This window comes from Staurois parvus, unplaced genomic scaffold, assembly GCF_062004578.1.
Source record: "Staurois parvus isolate SC_StPar_1 unplaced genomic scaffold, SC_StPar_1.0 ptg000175l, whole genome shotgun sequence".
NCBI lineage: Eukaryota > Metazoa > Chordata > Amphibia > Anura > Ranidae > Staurois > Staurois parvus.
In genome coordinates this window covers 6,588,108-6,607,031 of record NW_028317971.1, presented here as the reverse complement: position 1 = coordinate 6,607,031, position 18,924 = coordinate 6,588,108, and the positions used below count along the sequence as shown (strand labels likewise).

Sequence of the window (18,924 nt, the reverse complement as noted above, 5' to 3'; positions counted from 1 at the left end):
TTCATATGGTGCTAGACATTGGAAAGTTAAATCTAAACCACCATGTGAAACCAGCATCCTGAGAACGTGACATCTTAGCTGGGTGCTCCTTTGTTATTGTTCCACTGGCAGTCTTGCTTTTGCAGATCCACTTCTGACCTTTATATGAGCTGGATCAATGTACCTGCACCAACAACACCTGCAATAAAAAGCAGTCCAGCAATTTAACATGCAGCTACTACGTGATTGATAAGATTGTTGACACAAGATATATCAGTGATCAATACAGTGAGAAAAATCACATCAACATGATTTTTTTAATAAAAAAAAAGAACTTTAAAATGTTCTATTTCGGGGTGACATTTAAATGAATTAATCTTTCAGGGCCCAGTAAAACATTAGACCACTTTGCTGTGACCATATGTAGAAGGTGCACTTACCAAAGACAACATATGAATCAACCGATCCTCAGCAAACAAATGATCTATAGAATAAAGAAGACCCAACTGTTTTAGTTTAATTAGGAATGAAAATCAGGGATGGTTCACGTAGCTACAAATCTGTTCCGTAGGTAGCTGGCTAAAAAAAGGTTAAGAATTTGTGTGATGAATATATCCTGCTGGGATGTCACGTTCCACTGAAAGGATTGCTCACAGTAAACAGCCCTGCTGTGTTTGTGTGACTCAGCACAGAGGACATAAAATACACATGATCAAATGTCATGCTATTATAAAAAGCAATGATGATAAACGCTACAAGAAAAACACAAGAGGATCTTCTGAATTTCTAAGAGACACTATAGCCCAAATAGCAGCTTCTTCATTAAATTAGATACATGTGGAATGGTTTTATACAATAATAGCACACCCCACAATACTACTACTATTTTTCTGTTAGAACAAACAACATGCATCATGTTTGTGTTATGTATGGCTTTTCTACAAATACAAGACTGTATGTGGGTTACATTGTGTACTGGGTTGGTTGTACTGGGTTACATCTTCCCGTGTAGCCTCATGGCTCTATGGACAATAAACTGTGTGATGATCCTGATATATTGTCTAGAACAGGGGGTCTCCAAGCTTTTATCCAGCCCTTGGTGCACTATTCCTCCTAATAATATGAGGTACTATTCCTTCCTCAGACACGAAAGAAGGGACACTATTTTACATTGATACCAATGATGGGCATTATTCCTCCCATTAATACCTATTATGGGTATGGGACATTCTCTACCCCCACTGGTCACAATCCGGCCCTCCTAAAGCACAGTAAACCAGCCCTTTGTTTGAAAAGTTTGGAGACCCCTGGTCTAGAAGGTCGACTGTAGGTGGACAAGTGATGAGGCTGTCAAAAGCCAGAAATACCAGTGTCATCTGAATGGCTTTACAGTACAGCAACAGTGCCGAAGTCATAACACTGACAGAACAGAATTAGCTGGTCAGGGATACAGCACAGAGAGCGCAGGAGACAGCAGCATTCAAGGTTGTAAACTGAATTACAGCAGGCAAAAAGTATTGAAAACGTCGCCATTTTTCTCAGTAAATATATTTCTAAAAGGTGCTATTGACATGGAATTTTCGCCACATGTCGGTAACAACCAATGCAAGCCATACCTACAAAGAAACCAAAACAAATAAGTTCAGAAATGATGTTATGTGTAATAAACTAGAATGACAGGGAAAATGTATTAAACACATGAAGAAAGGGTGGTGAAAAAAGGCATGGAAAGCCAAGACACCAGCTGAAATCTATCAGTAATTAGAAAGCAAACCTGTCCCTTGTCAGTGCAAATTATTACCAGCTGGTTCAGTCTCAACTGCTGGCCTATAAAAAAAAGTGTCTCATTACCATGGTGTCACACAAGAAACATCTCATGATTGGAAAAAGCAAACCACTCTCTCAAGACCTTTGCAACCTTATTGTTGCAAAACATACTGATGGCATTGGTTACAGAAGGATTTATAAACTTCTAAATGTTCCGGTAAGCACTGTTGGGGCCATAATCCAGAAATGGAAAGAACATAATTTCACCATAAAACTGGCCACGACCAGGTGCTCCTTGCAAGATTTATGACAAAGGAGTGAAATGAATTATCAGAAGAGAGCCAAGGACCACTTGTGGAGAGCTTCAGAAAGACCTAGAATTAGCAGGTAGAATAGTTTCAAATAAAACAATAAGTAATGCACTCAACTGCCATGGCCTGTATGAAAGCTCACCACGCAAGACTCCATTGCTGAAGAAAAATCATGTTGAAGCTCGTTTAAAGATTGCTGCACAATTTAGACAAGTCTATGAAATACTGGGAGAATATAGTCTGGTCAGATGAGACCAAAATTGAACTCTTTGGATACTATGATACACACCATGTTTGGAGGTCAAATGGCACTGCACACCACCCCAAAAACACCATGCCAACAGTGAAGTTTGGAGGTGGGAACATCATGGTGTGGGGCTGTTTTTCAGAATACGGTACTGGAAACTTCATATCACTGAAGGATGAATGGAAAAATGTACCAAGACATTCCTGATAAAAATCTCCTAGGATGATGAAGATGAAACGAGGGTGGACATTTCAGCAAGACAATGATCCCAAACACAAAGCCAAGGAAACTCTCAATTGGTTTCAAAGAAAATAAATCTGTGATCACGTTAAAATGTGCAAACAGCAGGGTTTTCCTCATCTAGTCAGCTACATGTCCGCCTTAGAAAAAAAACGTGGAGTATATGATTTTCATAACAGTTTTCATTTTGTTTATTCTGGTTGTTTTTTCACTTCCGTCATGCACTGGGGCAGACAGCCCTTCCCTATGAAGTCACAGTTACTCAGAACTCAAGGGAAACAGCCTGTTCCATTTACTTGCTTGTTCCATTCAGTCAGTGTTTGCATAATCTCATCTGAACAATGTACTCTGGATTAACCCCTTGAGCAGTGTGAAAATAAAAGTAAATTATTGTACATTGGTTTCTGCCAAAGACTAAACTAAATCAACTACTTACCAGATACTGCACAAGGTTATAGGATAAGATTTACAATAATAATGGCTGTACATCCAAACAGACAGTTGATTTTACGAAAACTGGAGAGTGCAAAATTTGGTGCATTTCTGCATAGAAACCAATCAGCTTCCAGGATTTTTTCTCAAAGCTTAAAAGGATAAGTTCACATTTTAGAAAAAAAATAATAAATGCACATTTTTTTTCTAAAAAAAATGTCCATTTATTTTTTTGTGTCTTCAGCAGCCTATAAACCACTGCATTAGAGATCAGTAGATCGCTGGTGCCATGCAGGATTCCTGAAGCTCTGTCAGTATATCTGCTTGCTCATATGGGATGTATGAGCAAGCAGATATACTGAAAGGAAGAATGAATGAACTACCACGGTGCTCCACAGCGCTGCGGTAGTTCATTGAGGACTACAAGCTCAGAGCCACTAAGGCTGTCGCGACCTGTAGTCTCTCATTCACAGATGACTTTGAATGAGTAACGTGGCTGAGTGGGTGGAGCCCTGCACAGCCACGGTTTTATAAAATTTGACAGCTATCGAGGGAAGAGAAGATTACATAGATCAAATTGACAGATGGCTATCAAAGCAGGGATCGGGTGGGGGGGAGTGGGGGGTGGTCTGAACGTAACATATTACACTCTGAATATTGGTGTAACATGTTACGAAAGGTAGACTTCTCCTTTAATTGCCCAAGCTGAAGTTAGAAGCTGATTGGCTACCATGCACAGCTGCACCAGATTATGCACTCTCCAGTTTTAGTTAACCTCCCTAACGGTCTGATTAGGTCAGTATTTCTGTGCTCAAAGCGGTACAGTTTTTTGCATGGAAATATGTTTTTTTTACTGTAGGCCTGTAATTTTTAGGAATAACTCACTGAAATCTGTCCGAACAAGAGTCTAGTAAACATCCCGGGTATGTTAAAATGTGAAACACGATCTCATAAATTATAATTTAATAAATAATCATAAAAAATAATATAATAATAATAAATTTAATTCAATAATATAATCAAACCAAAAACACTGAAATTTGAAATATAGCGCCGAGTTCGCACATCACTGACCAAAGTCGCAAAATCGTTTTCAGTGTCTGATGACGAATTTCCCCACGAATCATTAACTCAATTCTGCAAGTGGCTCTAATTAACTATCACTGTTCTCTAGCTGGTCTAAAACCGCTTTTGACCTAAAGGGACGCTTTTTGAATGCCATGGACATTTCTCAGTTTCCAGGCAGAAAGAACAGTAAAAATGTAGGCAGGGCACAGGACAAAGCACTCGGGACAAAATGTATGTGAAATGATTGATACAGTAATGTTTTACTATGTGCTTTTAGTGTATTTAGTGAATGGCACTTTTTGACATTTTTAAATTTCCCACCAGTTCCGTCCCCGTATGTCCCGACACTCGCAGGGGACGGAACCCAGAAGACAGATGCCGGCATCGGCCGGAGGACATTGCAGGGGAGATATCGCGGGAGCGAAGGACAAGGTAAGTGAAGAAGAGATCCCGAAGCAACACTGCAGGGTATTCCCAAGTGTAGCTCAGGGTTACCGCTTGTGGTGCTGAAACTTTACCCCGAGCTACACTCAAGAATACCTCCAGGGAGGTTAAAAAAACCCCAATGTAGGTTTGCAATCTACTTTACAAGGTACAAAAGCTGCTTTGTGATGCTCAGTGTACAGGTTCAGCATCTGCCAGGATGAATGATCTCTTGTGCATGTATGGAAGTTAAGTCATCCTGGCACAGCCAATCAAGATAGCCAAGGATCCTTAATCTAAAGGAAGATCAGGTGAGGATGTCCGTGCTGGTGAGGCAGCTCACTTGCTGGAGGGCAGGTAAGTATAATTCTGCTTTACGTTCTTCAATAAATCTGGAGAAAAGTCAATATAAATAATTATCTTGTTAGAAGATAGATAATATAAATACTTTGCATTTTATTTATAAAGTTTCATAAAAAAAGCAAAAATGTAAAGCTTAGTTTAAACACAGCAATTGGAATACTTGATTCTCCTCTATCTCAAGTTTTTTTTGTTTTTAACTGTCAGAGCAGCAAGCTATAATATAGGATGGCCACTTGAGGGTGCTGTATGCATGTCAAGAACTAGCAAAAGTACATTTGTTTATGCAAGATATTTAGAATACTTATTGTGATGTGTGATATTGCCAAAAAGCTTGAATTGTAAGCAATCCGCAGTAACTATTAGTTGCACTGTACAGTTTAGTCCCATGTATACCAATGGGTAGGAGAACTGGCAGTGGCAGACAGCATGTGGTCAGCAGAAGGGTTAAGGGAACATCTTGAACATAAATTATACAAAATGATGTTACACTAAGTGGTTCAATCATGTTGCGGCTACAATGGGACGCTTAGCAGGCTGTTATAAACCTCTGTCAAACGCCTCAACAGTAATTCATATACAGTGTACTGGGTTGAAGGGCTCAGTGCACTAAAGATTGGTCGGTAACCATTGTGGTTTGGTGGCCCAATACTGCCTACTGACACTGTTCCCCTCTACAGGAGTATAGTCCAGCTTCAGGCAGAATACTGTCCCACTGGATGCTTTTCTGCAAGAGCCTAGATGTGCAATTGCATAATCATTAAAAATATTATCATGCCCTAAATTGGTGCAGTATTGGGTGTCTGTGACAGAGCTTAAAGCGGAGCTCCACCCAAAAGGGGAAGTTTCGCTTTAAGGACTGCTCCTGCGCTCCCCATTAAGGATTGGCACCTTTGGAGGGCGGGAGGGAGCAGGTACCCATATGTAACAGGTATCTGCTCCCATTTCCGGTCCAATCGCCTAGGCGTTCAGAAATGGAAGGTGTCCTCCCTCCCTGTAGTCTTTTGGGACACATGACAGGTCCCAGAAGACTACAGGACCATTCATGAAGCGCAGCGCTACTCGCGCATGCTCAGTGGGTACCCGGCTGTGAAGCCGCAAGCTGTCACAGCCAGGGGCCCACACTCAAGATGCCGGCACCTGGTATCCATGACGGCTGGTGAAACGGGCTGCGTGGGGGGGGGGGGGGGGATTTACGCCACAGGACCAAGGGACAGGTAACTGGCCGTTTTTTAAAAGTCAGCAGCTACAGTTTTTGTAGCTGCTGACTTATTTTTTGACAGGTGAGTGGAACTCGACTTTAATAACAACATTTTCTCCCTTACTCTCCAGTTTAGATCCTAAACTCTGCTTATTGGGTTGGTTGGATGAGGAAAACTATGAACCCCATACATATACTGCTATCCTTCACCTCTTGTTTCTGGCCAGGAAACTCATTGCTCAAAAATGGCTGTCTCCGTTTCCCCATTCTCAGGCCAGCTGGGTTAAGGCTGTCAATGACACCTTATCTTGAGAAAAATGAGTCTATCAACACAGAGGTTGTGCAGGTAAATTTACAAAACTTTGGGAGGCCTGGCACTCCCGGTCTGACCCCGTTTCACCTGGTCAAGGATAGGGTGTTGAGTGGAGGAGTGGCTTCTGGCCTTATATAATCATACTTTGGCAGCTTTCATCCTAGCCTGTCGGTGAAGATATAGACAGATACAGATGTAGTTAACCAAATCAATTCCCATACTGGGAGACCTCTGTCTATACCTAGTCCACAGGAGGTGCTTATCCCAAATGGAATATGGTCTTGGCCACCTTGAGGTGAACTTCATCACCTTCCACTTGCTGTCCCATACACTTGATACCCTTATAGGGCTAATTACACCAGACAACATAATAAGTAGTTTAGGTTGGTCTTTAATTATTTCTACTGCCTGTCCAAATTTGTTTGGCTACTTGATTTATGGCATTTATATGACACAGTCTGCTCTTTACAGTGGTTACATTAATGCCACTGTCCTCCATGACAGACTCCTTTGATGTTTTTTTTTTCACAAAAACAATTTGATTAAAAATGATCAGGGTTGTTCAATGGAACCAGAAAGTAGGTGCAGTTGAAGCAGAGCCCCACAAATAGGATCCTAGTTGGAGATGTGACACCAGAAACCCTTGTTCTTGCCCAGTAGATTTCTCCCTTGCTAGTTTACTCCTTCTGCACATGCAAGTGTAATCTGCCATATGGCAATTATGAAATCCATCCACATGCTACTCATTGGGGATTGTGTGCCTCTACAGAGAATTTCCAGTAGCATGTTTTGGTTTCAGAGGTCCTGACCATACAGTGCATTGGGATGAATTGCTAAGTGATGACACATGACTGCATGGATGCCAGCTGTGGGTCTTCGTACTAGCTGTAGCTTTGACCATTGCAATCGGTTGCTAGTGATTGAGCGGAGCTAAAACGGAAGGTTTAAATGACTTACACCTGTCCGTAGCTCGACACACTGACCACAAGCAGTTTACTCATCCAACCTCTATCAGCATGGGTATGGAGATTGCTCACCACACTACTATGGATTACAAACTACACTGTTCTTACCATCATGCCATTAAAACATGTGATCCTCAGGGTCACACAGCAGCCACAAATAGTAACAGATTCCTTATCAACAAATACTAAACTATAATAACCCTTCAGAGTCCTGGAAGAAACATCCAAGTGTTCATCATTCACCAGTCTGAAACAGATACTCATCATACCAACAAGATTTTCACTTTATCAAAACAACCAGAACACATCAACTGTCCTGGAAAGTGACATTATTAAAGGATTAAACTGTTTACGTCAAATCATGACTTGCAGCATACGGCAAATATTAAAGGGTCTTGTGTTGCTACGAGCAGCTTTGTTTTGACTTGAGTGATGCATACCAGTTCCAGGACACCCAGGTTACTGAAGGTCAGGGAATGGTTGTCTTTATCAGAACGTAGTCAGTCATTCACGTGTACTGCTTTGCCATAGGTTTGTACAGTGGCGAAAATAATTATTTGATCCCCTGCAGATTTTGTAAGTTTGCCCACTTACAAAGAAATGGTCTATAATTTTTATGATAGGTGTATTTTTTGGTTTACCATTGTGCATCAGCTACTTTCATTTTAGCTCGCTCAATAGCTCTTTTATTTATATAGGTGAATGTTAACTACTTCAAGTCCAGACACTTTTACCCCCTTCCTGTCCAGGCCAATTTTCAGCTTTCAGTGCTATCACACTTTGAATGACAATTGCACGGTCATGCAGCACTGTACCCATATGAATTTTTGTAGCATTTTTTTGAGACAGATAAAACTTTATTTTGGTGGTATTTATTCACCACTGGGATTTTTTTTTTTGCTATATAAATGAAAAAGTCCAAAAATGTTGAAAATAAGTGTTTTTCTTATAAAATGTTGCAAATAAATGATCTTTCTTCATAAATCTTGGCCAAAATGTATTCAGTTATCTTTTTAGTTAAAGAAAAAAAGTTTTTTACATTTTTATTTTATTTTTTAATTTTTTGTGGTTTTTTTTTAAACATACTGTCATTCTAGCAGTACAGTGTCACCATAGTGACACTGAACTACTTGTGGGGGGTGATGAAGATTTTTTTTTTTTTTTTTTTACACTGATTGCTTTTAGAGCCTTTATGGGTGTAAAAACAATCATTTCTCTTTCTCTCTGGCTGCATTCTTGTTGTACATAGCCTTGTACCATGTGACCTCTGTGATCATTCACAGATTTCACTAGTAGTAAACAATTATGTCAGAAGTGATATCTTGCTTACTACTGTTCCTGTGTTCACTGATTGGCCAATCAGTGATCGCTGTACGGGACCTCGGTGTGAGGTCCCGATCATGTGATCGGTGTTCCACTGTGTCCTCTGGACACAGCAGGCACCGGATCGCGGTGCCGCACGCTCCCAGGGAGCACACACAGGCTAAAATGGTGGGCACCGTTTATGTACGGCAACCCACTCCTGCACTGCTCTCGTCTGCCCGTTTATCTACATGGGCCAGACGGGAAGTGGTTAAATGATAGACAGAATATCAACCAAAAATCCAGAAAAAACACGTTACAGATGTTATAAATTGAGTTGCAGTTCAGTGAGTAAAATAAGTATTTGATCCCTTACAAACCAACAAGAATTCTGGCTTCCATAGACTGGCTATGTGCTCATTTGGTACACAAATTAGTCCTGTCAATTTAAGAAGGTGCCAACGACAACTCATTATGTGTATAAAAGACACCTATCCACAGAATTTCATTCTTCCTCACCATCATGACCAAGACCAAAGAGCTGTCAAAGGACATCAGGGATAACATTGTAGACCTGCACAAGGCTGGAATGGGCTACAAGACCATCAGCAAGAAGCTTGGTGAGAACGAGACAACTGTTGGGAGTGACTATTCATAAATGTAAGAAATACAAAATAACCATCAATCACCCTCGGTCTGAAGCTCCATGCAAGATTTCACCTCATGGGGTAAGGATGACCATTAGAAAAGTGAGGGATCAGCCCAGAAGTACACGGGAGGAGCTTATTAATGATCTCAGGGCAGTTGGGACCACAGTCACCAAACAAACCATTGGTAACACAATACGCCGCAATGGATTGAAATCTAGCAGCGCCCGCAAGGTCCCCCTCCTCAAGGAGGCACATGTACAGGCCCATTTGAAGTTTTCCAATGAACATCTAAATGACTCAGAGAAGAACTGGGAGAAAGTGATGTGGTCAGATGAGAACAAAATTGAACTCTTTAGCATTAACTCGATTCGCTGTGTTTGGAGGAAGAAAAATGCTGATTATGACCCTAGGAACACCATACCTACAGTCAAGCACAGATGTGGAAACATTATGCTTTGGAGTTTTTTCTCTGCTAAAAAGGTACAGGCCGACGATCCTGAAATTGAGGGGCCAATGGTCGGGGACATGTACTGTAAAATCTTGGGTGAGAACCTTCTTCCCTCAGAACACTGAAGATGAGTTTTGGATGGGTCTTCCTAGCCAGTCTCCAGACCTTAATGCTATAGAAAATTTATGGGAGGGAGCTGAAACTTTGAGTTGTCAAGCAACAGCCAAAAAACCTTAAGGATTTAGAGATGATCAGTAAAGAAGAGGGGACCAAAATCCCTTCTGAGATGTATGAAAATCTGATTACCAACTACGTCTTACCTCTGTGCTTGCCAACAAGGGTTTCTCCACCAAGTAATAAATCATGTTTTGCTTGGGGATCAAATACTTATTTTACTCACTGAACTGCAAATTTATAACATTTGTATCATGTGTTTTTTCCAGATTTGTGGTTGATATTCTGTCTATTATGTAAAACACACCTACGATAAAAATGATAGACCCTCAATTTCTTTGCAAGTGGGAAACCTACAAAATCTGCAGGGGATCAAATAATTATTTTCCCCACTGTATTAGGAAACAATCATTTTCAGTTAAAAGGCACACATGACTACTTTAACAAAATTCACACTTTTAAGGGTCAATTTCTTTAAGTGATCAGATCAGCCGAATCATCTAATAGCTGCTTACATCTATCAGGGTTGCAGCAGTAAGATCTCTGACACAGAGTTTACAAGTCCTCCTGTCTGACATGACCATTTTGGCAATGCTATATACTCCTGGTTAGATATTTAATTTATATTAGAGATTGCTGCATCAGGAGTGACAATTGCACAGCTGCATATATTAAAAGAGATCTCACTGCTAGAGTTCCTGAAGCTGAACCAAATTCAATTAGATTTTCCTTAAAGCAAAACCACACTGAATCTGAGCAGCACAAACCAAAAACATGATTAAATTCATTTTTATTATGCATTGCAACCCCCCGCCCCCAACCCCACATTCATGCATGTCTCTATGCTTTATGTTGCTGAGAAATCACTTTTAAAAGCATCCCTCTAGCATTTCTGGCCACGGCCATCTCAAGTAAGGGCAGGTGAAATTACTTCCTGGAATATGAAATCCATTTGCCCTTAGCTTAGGCATGCATGTGCTTAGCTGAGAAAACCCCTCTTCCCTCCTGAAGACTCCTGGGATGTATGACATCTTTTGCCTAAGCATGGAAATTAGGAAGTAACTGAAGGAAATGTAACAAAGGGTTTAAAACAAGTAAATATAACATGTATTCCTATCTATTTACTGATATTAGCGGCATAAGGATTCAAAATAGTCAATGTTGATTGAGAGGGGGAAGTTCCACTTTAAGCTTAAAATGTTGGATCAGCTAAATTTAACAATAGCTATATAAGAAATCAGAAAGGAACGAGCTGAATTCAGCTGGAACTACTGAAATTAATGCAGATTACTGTGGAGGAGTGTGTAGGGTATGAATCATTCTTTAAACGTAGTCTGTAGACTTGAAGCATTTCACAGAGACAGCTCTGGTTTGTCATGAAAGTGGCATTTCTGAGATCATCTGCCTTGTGAAGGAAATAAATAAAAACTTCAGATGCCATGTAGAACATGGGGAATTTATTTGAATCCTTTTCTGTCCAGTTCAGCATTAAACAGATATTAGTTTTCTATGATGATTCTCTGAAATACATTTGGATTATCTTGGACATTGTTATGAGGAAGACACTGGGGGTAGTAAGAGAAGCATGCAGTGAAGACCATCTTGAACAACTTTGCAAGTGATATTTGCCTTTTCTATAATACACTGAAAGAAATTCAAGACCTACAGAGGAAGGAAGCCAAGCTTGCTTGAAATATAACTCCAAAAAATTCAAGGACATGAGAAAACACGACAAACCAATTTACCAGCATTGAAAATATAATGCAGTTTGGCCACACAGTGAGTAAAACAGTACCACTGGGGACAAAGCAGTTGTTCAATTATGGCCTTCCTGTAGACCATGCTGGCTGAGAAGAACAAAGTTGATTGCTTCATTTGGATGGGCTGAAGTGATCTCATGCATGGAATTATCGGCATTAACTAACCTTTCAATAAAAAGGTCCAAAGTTGGGTTGGACATGACCTTATGAAGAACACACCTAAACCCTAAGATAAATTAAATGAAGTGATAGGCCAAGAGAGATTTGGTGAGAAACCATTGAAAGAATGTCAGGAAAGAAAGGGTAGGCAAAGAAGTAACCAGGGCACTCACAAAAAGCACAATATGACTTAGAGACTTTAGTTGCCCTTCATCCTGCAATGGAGTAAATTAATGAAAAGAGAGCGCCTACACAATATTTGGAAAACTGTGACTTGTCCTGCTCCCTCTGACACCCAGCAGGTTAAGTGATGGCTGCAACTCTCTGCATGGATTCTCAATCTTGTCTCAATCTTGATCTGTTGTGTATGCGAACAACATCAAGCAGCAAAAATATGAAACTTTTCCTGCTTGTATAATATGTTTACAAAAGGAAATACATACCTGAAAAAATGTACGTTGTGCAAGTTAATAGCAGAGGGTTGGAAATAATGGGAAAAAAAAAAAAAGTAAAAAACACCGCTTACATGGAGACAGGCAACCAAGTATAGCGAATGGGGCCACAGGGAGAATTAAAATGTTACTAAACCCACAATAGTAAAATCAGTCTGTATATTATTTATCACAGGTACTTCTATAGGGCTGTCAATTTATGCAGTGCTATACACACACACACACATATATATATATATATATATATATATATATATATATATATATTTTGTAAATTCACATCAGTCCCTAACCCTCAAGGAATGTACAATCTAAGGTCCCTAACTCACGTTCAAACATACTAGGGCCAAAACGACTTGGCCATGACCTGGCCTGGGTGCTAGTTTTCTCTTCTATTCATGGCCAGGTCTTTTTTGTCTTGATTTGATCTCCTGAATCTGAGCCTTCGGCTCGGTTGCCGGCTCATCATTACAATTATTCACTTTGTCCAGGTGGAGAAGATCCCAGACTGAAAGGCTGCTGCCCTTCTGGGTAGTCCACCTGTGCTTCATTTGCTCATTGAGAACCCAGCAGTGCTAGCTGAGGGGCCTATTATATTAAACTTTGCTGGAGCTAACTGAGGGATATCTTTTTGGGGGATCTGATCTGAAGAGTTCACAGAAGAAAAGCCTGGCTGATATTGGAAAGAAGCATCCAACTATCCAGAGACATTTGTGAGTTCAGCCAATGTGTGTGTTTGTGTGTTGCTGCTGTCCCTCTTGCCTCAGAGACAGCTAGTACTAAAAGTAGTAATTGTTCAAGGTGTCCCTGTTTAGCTCATCTTTAGTAGGAAGCTGGGTGTCCTCAAGTTACTACCTAGCTTTACTGGAATATCCCATGGTTACCTCAAACCCATCCAAGTTCAAGTTTTCAATAAAGCATAAAAAAAGGATACCCATAGACTATTCGTTTAGCCAGAAGTGTGACCGAGACTGTGTGCCTGGCTGCTAGTGCACTCATTGGGGAAAGAACCTTGGGCCCAGATCAGTGGGCCTTTTGGGGGTGAGCGCTGCACATGCATATGGCCATGAGGCACAAACGTCTATGGGTAGATGGCAGAGAAACTAGTGATTTAAGAGCAGGACAACCTTTCAGAAGAATGTGCTCACTCTAGGGACAGTTTCCTGTGGGAGATGAGTATTGACTGCAACAGAGTCTGCTTCTATGGGATCCAGTGGCTTTTTTTTTTTTTTAATAAAGGAATATCCTGACTGGGTGCTGGCTCTTCTAAAAGACAAGCAGATATTCATCTTGCAAGTACCCCAAAACAGCCTTCACTTTTAATAATACCTACTGAGATTATACTTGGACATTACAAAGGTCACTTTGATACAACATGACTGAACAAAGTTTGGAAAAAAAGATGTATTGCAGCACTAAAGATCTGAGGTTGTGAATGTGTACATAAATTTGGAATGTGAAGAATGTTAATGGATCACATATATATAAATATATATATATATATATAAAAACTGTCCTATTAGTGACACACCTCGGTATACAACCTACACACTTCTCATACCACCAGTGTTTCCTGCAGTTAATGAAAGCACCAAATACCTGGGTGCTGGCGGCTTCCATCCTGTCATCGCCTGCCTGGACAGGCTGGAAAAGAGCGGGTGGAAATCAAGATGCTGCTTGCATCAGAAGATTCACTCTGAAAGAGAAAGCATTTTGGGAGTGGTGAGGTTACAGTCCGCACCCAAAAGGAACAGAATGGCAATGGACCAAAATCTGCCTTCATACACTATGACAATGTTATGAGAAAACAAAATATTAATCAGCTCACACATCAATCCAGAATTATTATTTACCTGCTTAACATGACATCTGCACTGGTAAAACAACATATTTCCTGACATTTATGTAGCATTATGTAACATTTCGTAAAGTATTAACAGACATCTAGGATTATTCAGTAACCTAAGCTACTACAGAAAACACAACACTGGTATTTGCACATCTTAAGTACTCTTGTAAATTTACTTGCATAAAGTCAAGGGCTGTTTTAAAATCATTGTGGGCCCATGGGCAAATATCTTCTCAGTGGGCCCTCTGCCAGTGGTGATGGGCGATCACTGAGACTCAGTGACTAGTGGGCTCCCCCCTCTTGCTTGGTGGGACCGAGGCAGCTCCTTGTCTTTTTTTTCCCCAGGAGGCATGTCTCTGCTCTAAAGGAAACCCACTACATGATTAGGCAACATACAGGGTCACCAAGTACCATATTTAAAAAAATAAAAGAGTTATGATGGCTAGTGTGTACACAAGGAATCTCTTTTCAATGAGCTCAAGAATGAATTTTTTAATGTGCCTCATGCCATCAACCACAAAGAGCTTGTACAATACTATTACGTCTTGAATATTGCACACTTCCTTGCTTCCAAACATGAATTATTCAGAACTGGAGTTCATGAAACTCACAAAATAGGGGGCTTACTGGCAATAATTCTTTTCTCTACCTCCTATTGGCACCCAGTATAGCAGAGATGTCAACTGGAGGGAGCAGTTTCTAGGGCAATAAGAGAGTCTTGCACTGTGCAAACCGGGACAAAATGTGAGCATGGTTAAATCAGTATGGTTTTAGGTCATTTGACTCCATCATAATAGGCATGATACTAGATGTTATCTAAATATATATTCAGATGCAATCAGCTTGCATGTGATCAGTTTTTTTAGATGCGGAGTTCTTTCACAGGTTTTTATGACATGTATTGGACTTCCTTCTGATCTACATTTGACTGAAGAAGTCATGTAAGTTCAAATCCTAATCAGGATGTCATCTGCATGGTGTTTTGCATGTTCTGCCTGTGCTTGCTTGGGTTAGCTCCTACACTCCAAAAACACACTAATAGGTTAACTGGTCCTAAAGTGTGTATCCATGCGAGATACGAACCTTATGATGATCAAACACTACACACGCTGTATGTACAATCTCCTTTAGATTTGTCAAAACTATAAAATAGGAGGACATACCTAATCTATCCAGTCAGGCTAGCCCTTGCACTACATTGTTGATATATCTAAAGGAGTGTGTACAATCAGATTGTATGGTGAGCGTTAGTTTGTACGTTCCTTGAAGGCAAGGACTAATGTAAAGTATGAATAGTGATGTATACTTTGTCATTGCTATATACACTCACCGGCCACTTTATTAAGTACACCTTGCTAGTGCCAAGGAAATATCTCCCACACCATTACACCACAGGCTTGAACTTTTGATAGAAGGCAAGATGGATCCATGCTTTCATGTTGTTCACGCCAAATTCTGACTCTTCCATCTGAATGTTGCAACAACTAGTCTGCCCATTCTCCTTTGACGGAAGCATTTTTGTCCACACAACTGCAGCTCACTAGATATTTTCTCTGTAAACCATAGAGATGGTTTTGCATGAATATCCCAGTAGATCAGCAGTTTTTGAAATACTGAGACCAGCCGTCTGGCACCAAGAACCATGCCACGTTCCAAGTCCCTTAAATCCCCTTTCTACCCCATTCTGATGCTTGGTTTGAACGTCAGCAAGTTATCTTCACCATGCCTAAATGCATCGAGTTGCTGCCATGTGATTGGCTGATTAGCAATTTGTGTTACCAAGCAATTGAACAGGTGTACCTAATAAAGTGGCCGATGAGCGTAAATGCTTGTAATAAAGGTAATAAGTTGCATTCTAGTGCGACCATTTCACATAATTCTTGTGAAATCGGTTTCCTGTTTGGTTATTAAAGCATCACTATCGCTTCCAGTGTGGAAATGTTTCCAGTGAACCTGCCACCCCAGATAAACATGCTGCCTTGAAGGCTTTCCATGTAATAGTTCTTTATCTTCCACTAATTATCAGTACATGCCCTTGTTTTCTGAACAAGCCTCAACAATTGTTTGTACGATGAAACCAGTGCACTTCCACAATGATGAATGCTCTCCTGGAAGTGGATTTACTGGCACTAGACTTGCTGAGGGCGGGAAGCTATTTGCTGGGTAATATTATGTAATAAGAAACCTCTGACCCCAGTATTTACTGACTTCTTTCTGCTGGTGTGTTCCCTCTGCACATTCTTCTGTTACAGACAGGCATGTTTATATTTGTCCTATGTTTACTGAATCCAGCTCCATCTCTCCGAAAGAATCACACGTTCTCATAGACCAGCCTTTCTCAACACAGAGGAACCCTTGAAATAACTTTCCAATCTCAGGGAACCTCTGCTAAAAATGACAATCTACAACTCATGATAGATTAGTGTGATGGTCAGTGGGAAGAATGCTCCTTACACTAGTGGTCACTGGGAAGAATTCCCCCCGTAACAGAAAGCTAAAAAGATCAATGGTGTCAGTGGGAACTTATCTGAGAGACAGAAATTTCTCATTGCTCAAGGAACCGCTAGCAACTTCTGGAGGAACCCTGGTTGAGATGTCATAGAGACCTTGTAGGTAAAGAAGCCCATCATTCTTTGCTGAATATCTGTCAGAGACCTACAGTGCCTTGAAAAAGTGTTCATACCCCTTGAAATTTTCCACATTTTGTCATGTTACAACCAAAAACGTAAATGTATTTTATGTGATAGAGCAACACAAAGTGGCACATAATTCTTTTTACAAACAAATCTGTGAAAATGTGGCCTGCATTGGTATTCATCCCCCGAGTCAATACTTTGTAGAACGCAATAACAGCTGCAAGTCTTTTTGGGGATGTCTCTTCCAGCTTTGCACATCTAGAGTGAAATTTTTGCCCATTCTTTATAAAACAGCTCAAGCTTTGTCAGATTGGATGGAGAGCATCTGTGAACAGCAATTTGTAAGTTTTGCCACAGATTTTCAATTGGATTTAGGTCTGGACTTCAACTGGGCCATTCTAACACATGAATATGTTTTGATCTAAACCATTCAATTTCAATGGCATATTAATATCCCGGAAAAAGTGGCCTTAGTGCTTTAAAAGCTTTGCAGAATATGATTTTAGTTAGCCTGTAAAATAGTATTGCCTGTTTTCCCAGTGAAATGTATTTACTATAGTACACAGAAACAAAATGGAAAGGGAGTGGTATGGATTGATAAGTGGTGCAATATTGGAACTGTTGCTCCAGTTTTTGTTCCAGATTTGATCATTTAGGTTCTATGGATTGTGTAAACCCCTATCACCCAGACAAATTAAATCATATTAAATCATATAAACAAATAATCTCAAAAGCAACAAAGCTATTACTTTGGATGGAGAAAATGCTGCTTTGAGATGCCATGGAGGCCAGGAGCTCTGGTCAAATGACTGGCCATCATGAGATTTCAGAGCAATGATACTGCCAGCTAAAGTACCTATTTCAAGGTTCCAAGGGTTCTGCTTTAATTTAGGGGTTCGAGGGACTACAGCTGTCCCCAGATTTTTTTTTTTCATTCAGTCTGCTGAACGAACAGATTCCTCCATTCAGAAAAGCAGAGGTTGATAGAGGAATCCTCCCCCCGGAGATATTGTATTCTGACATAGGGGACTTGCTACTGTTATAATTCACTGACAGTCATCGACCAAAAAAGATTTTCCAACAAACCTGTTGGACATAAGTCAATTGTTAGCTCCCTGCTGAACCGACTGAATTTCAATCCATCTATGGCAAGCTTAAGAAAGGGATGATGATGTTTTGATGATAGGCCTGCTTTATTGATGAAATAAAACACTACGAAAATAGCTTCAAGAAAGTCCTTTTAAAGAACATCTTTTGCCACCACTGTTTCTGCAAACTGTGTATATATACACAATGTAATACCACTTTGTTTTAGTGGTTAAAAAATAAATCATGCTTATGCTAACTAGCGTTGTCGACTTCCTCGTCCTCTAGGAAACCACTCTTCCTCTGTACAAAAACATGTGCACTAACCATAAAACGTAAGAGTATTTAAACCCCAAAACAAAAATACAATATATGGCAGCTTACCAGTCTTTGGATGCAGTGGTAGCATCTTTTTACATTTTTTTCACCTGGTGATCTTGCTCACCCTCCAATAGGTAGAGTGACAATGCTCACTCACCGTACTGTATCAATGAAGGTGCAGAATTGTCACCCTAGACTGCTCCTCATTCAGACTACAAACACCTCCTTCTGTCCTCATTTCCATTTGATTGTGGGGAAGAGTCTGTAGTTCATAGACTATAGCTAGGGGAGCTGATAACATTGCTTCAAATTTCAGTTCAATACACTGGAAATTACAAGGATACTGGATTTCTATCAGGATCAACAGGTATTTTTCTGTACTTGCAGAAAATGTACCTAGCTTGAAAAGAAGAGCAGGGCAAGTAGAATTTACAGTACATACAGTAAACAGTATAACGCCAGTGTGATGAAACAGAAAAGTATCTAAAATATAAAAAGATTTATAACCGACCAACTAACAAAAGAACTGCCAAACACTCCCCATCAAAAAATCTTGGAAAGATGTTCTATAAAATAGCAGGGATGTAGCAAGGACGACGTGCTATGGCACTAACCCAAAACAACCAGATTTCAGTTTTCTAGAGCCAGATCTGTGTAAGATAAGGTTCTACAATCACTGCATGAGCACTTTGCATAGACCTCTCTACATTATTAAACAAATGTGTCTTTTATAACCATATTGCTTCAAACCTGATTCATCTGATGATATAACATGATGTCA

General features: G+C 40.2%; 1 long non-coding RNA gene across 1 annotated transcript in view; it reads right to left on the bottom strand.

The window, feature by feature from the left end:
• Positions 1 to 3,964: 3,964 nt before the first annotated feature.
• Positions 3,965 to 18,924, bottom strand: part of LOC149462390 (uncharacterized) — a 169,817-nt gene continuing 154,857 nt past the window's right edge. Inside the window, exons 6-7 of the long non-coding RNA XR_016312655.1 lie at positions 13,851 to 13,947; positions 3,965 to 4,859 (exon numbers count right to left, since the gene is read on the bottom strand). This is a non-coding gene — a long non-coding RNA (uncharacterized LOC149462390). The remainder of the gene's footprint in view (positions 4,860 to 13,850; positions 13,948 to 18,924) is intronic.